At 35.3% G+C, this 7,655-nt stretch overlaps 1 long non-coding RNA gene across 1 annotated transcript; it reads left to right on the top strand.

Annotated features, from left to right (window-relative positions):
- The first annotated feature begins 5,819 nt into the window (after window positions 1–5,819).
- LOC145724737 (uncharacterized) lies at window positions 5,820–7,104 on the top strand. The gene is made up of 2 exons (XR_014177073.1): window positions 5,820–6,450; window positions 6,515–7,104. It is a non-coding gene; the product is annotated as an uncharacterized LOC145724737 (long non-coding RNA).
- The last annotated feature ends 551 nt before the right edge of the window (window positions 7,105–7,655 follow it).

The raw sequence follows: 7,655 nt of genomic DNA, 5'->3' as shown, positions 1-7,655 counted from the left end.
ACTATTTGTGTTTTTCTCCAAGAATTGTTGAGAAAAACAATGCAATTATTTCCAGTCTCAAGTGTCAGCATTTTCAATTTAAGTTTTTTCTAGTTTTTTACTTTAAATAATAAAATGCCTTAGAACGTAAAAGAAGACTGTTGTGTTCCAAGTTGGCAAGATTTACGTCCTTTTTAAACTCTCTAAAAAATGATTCTCCTGATAGATCCAAACTTATAAAACTAGATACGAGACTGAATGATTTGAAAAGCAATTTACTGACAGAATATACCGAAGTTCAGTTTGAATTAGAAGGTTTAGATTATGAAAGGTACAGAGAAGAAGATTATAATTCATTTGAATGCAAATATTATGAAATTATCTCTTCTGCAAAACAGCACATTTTTAATATTTCTGACCCCAAACCGTCCAATTCAAATTCCATGTTTCAAAGTGAAAATAAAGAAAATAATTGAAGCAATTTTCATAAATCAATGAATGTAAAACTTCCAGTTATAGAATTACCCAAGTTTTCAGGAAACTATTATAATTGGTTGAAATTTAAAGAACTCTGTGTACGAGTGTCTCTAATTCACAACAATTCAACTTTGGATCCAGTTCAAAAACTACATTATTTAAAGGCTTCTCTAGAAAGTTCAGCCTGAACCACAGGTGAAAACTATGAACTAGCATGGGATGTTTTCTGTGAAAGGTTCATAAAATCGATTTTCAATATTCCCGAGCTAATTTTAGATACACCAAGTGCTCTAAGAAATGTTATAGATTTGTTATCAAAGTGTTTAAAATCATTGCAAATGATTGGCATAAATACCGAGTTTAGAGATCCACTGATAATCTACATTATCAGTACTAAGCTAGATCAGAACACATTAGCTCAGTGCGAACAATATGAGTACATGAACATGAACTTCCTACCATTGAAGAACTTAAAACGTTTTGAAGGGCTCGTGCGGATTTTCTAGAGAAAGTAAATTTACATAAACCAAAGTCTAAAGTTTCTCCCAAAATAGTCAAACCTAACCATTCCAATAAATGTTTACTAAATAATATTGATGCTGGTGACAATTCACCAGGTAGGTGGTCAATTCATAGGTCAGGCAATAGTATATTATATTTCTGTCGAGAAATTAGGTAGTTTGCCGAAACGTGTATACACCCGAAACATGTTAGGCAGATAACAACTTAGCATTAATATACAGGGTGGACCATAAGTAATGGGACATAGAGCTACAGCATATTCCTGACATCAAAATAATACGATTTAGCGAAATTGTTCTATACCGAAAATTAATATTAAGAAAGATACAGGGTGTGAAAGTTGAAATTTTATTTTTGTTTTTTTATCATATCTTCACGGTCGTTTGATATAAATTACTGAAAGTTGGTATAAAGGGGTTTTGGCAGGCGTTAAATACGATGCTTTCATTTGTTTTGTAGTAGCTGATAGGGGGCGCTAGCTGCAACCATATCCGTTCCTTCAAGAGACTCTAACTTTTTTTTACGGAACTGAAACGACCATATGCTCTCAAAACATGATTCTAAGATGTTTTCTATGTAAAAAAGGTATACTTGTTGTAAGTCTTAAAAGTTGACTGTTTTCGAGTTATTTAATGTTTTATTATTGCATGCATTGTCGTATGTTAATACGATATGTGCTGTATACCCTTAAGTTACACACATAACAGTTTCTGTATGTAAATTTGACCGTTTAAAAAATGTTTGTAAACTTTAAAATAAAGCTAGTTGTTATGAACGCCCTTTTTGTTTTTGTATCAAATCCTACTTAGAATTTAAAAAAAATAGTAATTAAAATCTGCTGTACATGTAAATGCATGCAATAATAAAAGATTAAATAACTCGAAAACGGTCGACTTTTAAGACTTACAACAAGTATACCTTTTTTACGTAGAAAACATCTTAGAATCATATTTTGAAGTCATATGGCCATTTCAGTTCCGTAAAAAAAAGTTTGAGCCTTTTGAAGGGACGGAGATGGTTACCGCTAGCGCCCCCTATCAGCTACTACAAAACAAATGAAAGCATCGTATTTTACGCCTGCCAAAACCCCTTTATACCAACTTTCAGTAATTTATATCAAAAGACCGTGAAGATATGACAAAAAAGCTAAAATAAAATTTCAACTTTCACACCCTGTATCTTTCTTAATATTAACTTTCGGTATAGGACAATTCAGCTAAATCGTATTATTTGATGTCAGGAATATGCTGTAGCTCTATGTCCCATTACTTATGGTCCACCCTGTATATTTGTGGAGATCGACTCTGAGTTTTGCTTTCACTTACACTCACTACTCCACTGTGTGCATATGGACTACTAATTTTCGATATAAAAAGTAAGCCCAGATATGACAAAACGCATATTGACATTCACCCGGGTGGAAAGTAAAAGCAGGTAATTTTCATCTTTCCACCTGGTTTACACATAAGAAATAACTTTATTACATACCTGGTTGAAAATAAAAGGGTTTTCATGTTTTTACTGTAATAAGCCACATTCAATTTACAAATAAATGTCAGGAGTTTATTTCCTTGTCTCTGAATGAGAAAAATGATAAAGTAAAGTCTTTAAAGTTATGTACTAATTGTCTTAGAAAAGGCCATGACGTCAGTACCTGTCGTTTTAGTTCATGTAGGCATTGTAATGAAAAACATAACTCGCTTCTACATCCAGCTTCAGAACTGGCATTAGTTAATCATTTTGGTAATAGTTTCATTGATAATCAGATTCAAGAAAAAACTACAGTTTGTGATACAGTATCCCCAAGTCAAGTTTTACTTGCTACAGCGTTAGTCCAAGTCTTAGATGCTCCAGGTAACATTCATGTTTGTCGTGCGCTCCTTGATAGTGTCTCCATGTCAAATTTCATAACACGCAATTTAGTTTCAAAATTGAAATTGTCACAAGATTCAGCTGATTTTGGTGAGTGGTGTTGATGGAGTTTGTGTGAAAGTATCAAAAATATGCAATGTTAAGTTCCAGTCTCTTTATTCAAGTTTCACTGCAGATATTAAGTGTCTAATTTTACCTGCAATTACTGATAGCCTTTCAACGGTTTCTTTAGTTCCAAGTATCTTTAATATTCCTTCCTATATTAAATTAGCCGACCCAATATTCCATAAATCTAGAGATATTGACATCTTCATTGGGGCGGGGTTATTTTGAAAGCTTCTTCAGTTTACTTTGTTTATAATATAATATCATAATCGAATTCTTCCAGCTTTAATCTACATCTAACTAATTTACTGTTCGGTTCTTTTAATTTGAACAACCATATGAATGGTTTTATGGTCTGTATAAATTGTAAATTTTCTAATAAGTATTTACATGCCCATACTATGGATAATAATTCTTTTTCGATAGTACTATAACGTGATTCACTTTCATTAAAAGTACAAGAAGCAAAAGCTATAGGTTGTCTGCTACATTCGAAGCATCCGTCGTTAAGATAAACGGCTTGTTAAAATCAGGATAATGTAACAATGAGACACTGATAAGAATATTTTTACAAGTATCAAGTGATGTTATGGAATCTGAATCATGTACTACTTTGGAATCTTTTGTTAGAAAGTTAATGGTTTCGTTATAGATAATTTAGTTATAGATATATTGTCATAATAATTATGTTTGTCCTTATATATCTGAATTTTTTTTTTGTTATCTGTATTGTGTTTTTTATATATTGTTTTAGTTTTATTTTTGTTTTCTATTTGTTATCGCACTGTAGCTCCATACGCTAAATAAATAAATAAAGTTTTTTGAATATATCATTCGTGTCCATTTCTATCTGATAAAAACCATTTGCCAGATCTAATGTAGAAAAATACTACTACTATTTGCTTAGTTATTAAAATATCGGCAATGTTTAGTAGTGGATATTTATCTTCGATAGTGTGTTCGTTAAGTTTTCTATAATCTATGGGTAATCTCCATTTCTTATTGCCTGATGCATCTAATTTTTTAGGGACGATCCATATAGTTTTATGAATCTCTGGATAACGATATGTTTTAGTAAAGATAGGTGTCTCGTCAGTTAGGTTTACCTTATGTTTTGTTTGGTTAATAAACGTTAATGGAATTTCCTCAGATTCGAGTCGGAACCATCGTACCGATAAGACGTGTTAGTGAGAGTTTGATAAAATAAATATTTATCCGTTCTGCATACAAAAAACATAAACATTGTTGAAATTTTTTGTTGAAGTGTTTTGTATACGCCGTGTCACCTTGCGGCTTATACAGGGTCTTTCAAAAGTAAGGATGTACCCTGGAAGCTCGCAAGAGCCGGAATCCGACTATTCTTCTCAGGGCGGGTTCGTCAAATTTAAAAAACGGGACCAAAACCCAAAATCTTCCTCATTCAACCCGTGAACTCCCGTAACACCCGAAGCAAAATAAAAAGCAGTAGGTAAAACATCACAAACCTCAGCAACTACCCCAACCACATACACCACTAACAATCAACGTAGATTCCCATCATACGACAATACAATTAATCCATAATAACAAATTAATCACATTATACAAATTACGGATTAATTTTGGTTTAACATTTTTTTTATAATGCTGATTCGAACGTTCTAGAAACACTAGAAACACACAGAATTGTTTCTAGAACGTTCGAACCAGCATTATAAAAAAAAATGTTAAAGCAAAATTAAAGAAACTACAAAATTACAAAACTATTCTCATTTTACTGCGGGGTGGCAGCTGCCCTCGCTGGGGATATTCCGTCGGGCTCCAGCGACCCTAGATCTTACCTTGGGCATCTTTCTCGCCGATGCAGTCAGCGCATCCTTTTCTAAGGCAGTTTTCCCATCATGTCTTAAGAGGGCTCACGTTATTCCTCTTTACAAGTCCGGTGACCGCTCCTGCCCGGCTAACTATCGACCGATTGCCCTGCTTCCGGCACTGTCTAAGGTGCTGGAGAAGCTGGTCCAGAGGCGGATGATGTCGTTTCTGGAGCGTCATGAGCTTCTCAGCCCATCTCAGTTTGGCTTCCGGCCAGCGATGGGCACGAATAATGCTATTTTTTCTTTTCTTCAGGATCTGTATGGTCGCATGAACTCCGGCGATATTTCGGCCGCGGTATTTTGCGACTTGTCGAAGGCGTTCGACTGCGTAGACCACCAGATCTTGCTTTGGAAGCTTGAAGCTTATGGCTTCCGAGCCGCTTCTTTGTTGTGGTTTCGCTCTTTCTTGTCCGGCCGGAGCCAAGAAGTCTTCATCGGGGGCCATGGTTCTGGAGAGTTAATGTTAACTTCGGGTGTCCCTCAGGGCTCTGTTCTTGGACCTTTGCTGTTCTTGATATACATCAATGATATTGTTTCGCTCCCTATGTAACAATAGAATTTGCTTGATTGAAAATACTAAAGATTAAATGAAAGATTTTATTTTACAACCTTTTGACCTTTTCCCCTTTGTTTATGACCTCTTCAAGCCACTCGGTGAATGCCCCAGGCTAACTACTCACGGAGAGTGGTGTAGGTTAACAAGATAAATTTCAATGGCGCCACCCACTTTACACCGTCGTGTAGGGCTTGAGAAGAGCAGTAAACAAACGTTAAAGCGGGAAATCCCCAAACGCTAGACCAAATATCAGTAATGCAAAATACAAATCCTAAATAATACTACCAAGTACCCCGTTTAATGGCAAAGGCCTCTTCTTTAATTAAAAACAAAATTAACGACTGTCAAAAATCAAAGGTATACGTAAAATTGACGTTAATGTACTGACAAGTGACAATTCAGAACCTAACCTTAAAATGTCAAGTTTAAAAGCACAGCAAAATGTACCATATATTACCAGGTGTCCAAGAGCACCCTGGACATAGGAGATTAACATGGGAAAACGGTTTTGATTTTTTTGCGCCTGTACGGTTGATTTGATTGAAAAATCGTAATAATGAAAGTTGTAGTACCTATCACGGACTAGTTTTCTGTATTTTTTTCAGATCTGTAACTTGAACCCTTTCGTCGTAAAACACGAACAAAAATGTGAAAATTTTAACTTTTTACCTGCACTGTTAAGCGGTTGTCGAGCAACCGTACCAGCAACAATGATCTGTTTACCCGTTGCCCGACAACCGCCTATACAGTGCAGGCCAAAAGTTTAAATTTTCTCATTTTTGTTCGTGTTTTACGACGAAAGGGCTCAAGTTAGAGATTCGAAAAAAATACAGAAAACTAGTCCGTGATAGGTACTACAACTTTCATTATTACGATTTTTCAATCAAATCAACCGTACAGGCGCAAAAAAATCAAAACCGTTTTCCCATGTTAATCTCCTATGCCCAAGGTGCTCTTGGACACCTGGTATACTATTTATAATCATATCATTTTACAAAAGGGGAGGGTAAATGGTTACTTTAATGATGGGCTCAAAGTTGGGTATTTGGGAATACGAAACCTTAACTATAGTACGAGTCTGGATAGGTGAGTGTTAAATTGTGTCCACAGAAGGTTGGCAAAAAGGGTAACCTTCAATCAAATATTTTAGATCAAATTAGACAAACTTGTGCTTTCAAGCAGCACTGGACCACAACTAAATGCATTTAGTGTGAGCTTACAAACCCAAAAATCTTAGTAAGCACACTCTCACTGGTAATGGAAGATGTCAAAGTTCCATATTACTACCATATATCGATGGCTTGAGCTCGATGGTGAATCAGAGACCAGGAAACCGTATTTGCAGCCAGCAGATTTGCTTATGACTAGACTGACCTTATTTCAAGATTGCTAATACTGCCTGGACACTTCAGTTAATGCTGCTCAGGCAGGCCTATTGTGCCAATTAATCAGGACAGCTTAAACTCTCAGCAAGGGCTGATTGCAAGTGTATGTGCTGGTGTTCGTTAAGTTGGTGATCGATTGTTGTAATTGTGTCAAGTGCTGATTTCCTTGTGGAGCACCGGAGGTAAAAGTGGGAAAGGAAAAGCCTAGAAAACATGTTCTAGTTACAATGACTGTCAAGCACGCTAGGATTGACAATAGCAACCTACATTAAGTGAGTACTTATAAGCACAATTGCAACTTAAACTTACCCAAGTTGTTGATGGGCTTTTCCTGGCGATACAAAATAGGAATTTACCCAAGTCTTTTCCTTAAATCCCCAAGAAGGTATTTTAGAAACTTAATTCTATAATATTTTAAAGACTGACGAACCTAATAGTTAATGTCCACCATGTGGAATCAAAATCCCAAAACGAAAAATGGCAGTTTGCCTAAACTAGATTCTAGACCATTTTTAAGTTAAACTGAAATTGGTCAAAATAGTCACCTGTAATAAAACTATTTTACTATTGGTCGTTAATTTGAACTCTAAATATGACAGAATACAAAACCACAAAATCAATACATCAATCAATACAGTCAACCGTCGCTGAACCATCACGTCAATGTCAAACCAGAGAATGTTTACATGTATTTATTTATTGAAATTAAAGTTTTATATTATAACTATTTTTAATGTTAGATTACTTTAGAAGAAGTGAAACATTTTGCTTACTTGCTCAGATAGTGTGAATTTGTTAAAAAAAAGATAATTTGTGACAGCCGGCCTACTGTTTTCGCTGATGACGCGACCATTCTTTGGAGCGGCAAGAGCGCCGATTCATTGACTGCCACTATTGATGGGGACC

The sequence above is a fragment of the Ips typographus genome, linkage group LG2, assembly GCF_016097725.1.
Source record: "Ips typographus isolate SLU linkage group LG2, UJ_Ityp_2.0, whole genome shotgun sequence".
In the NCBI taxonomy this organism is placed as follows: Eukaryota; Metazoa; Arthropoda; class Insecta; order Coleoptera; family Curculionidae; genus Ips; species Ips typographus.
The sequence above is the reverse complement of the archived record's forward strand: the minus strand, read 5'-3'. Positions and strand labels throughout refer to the sequence as shown.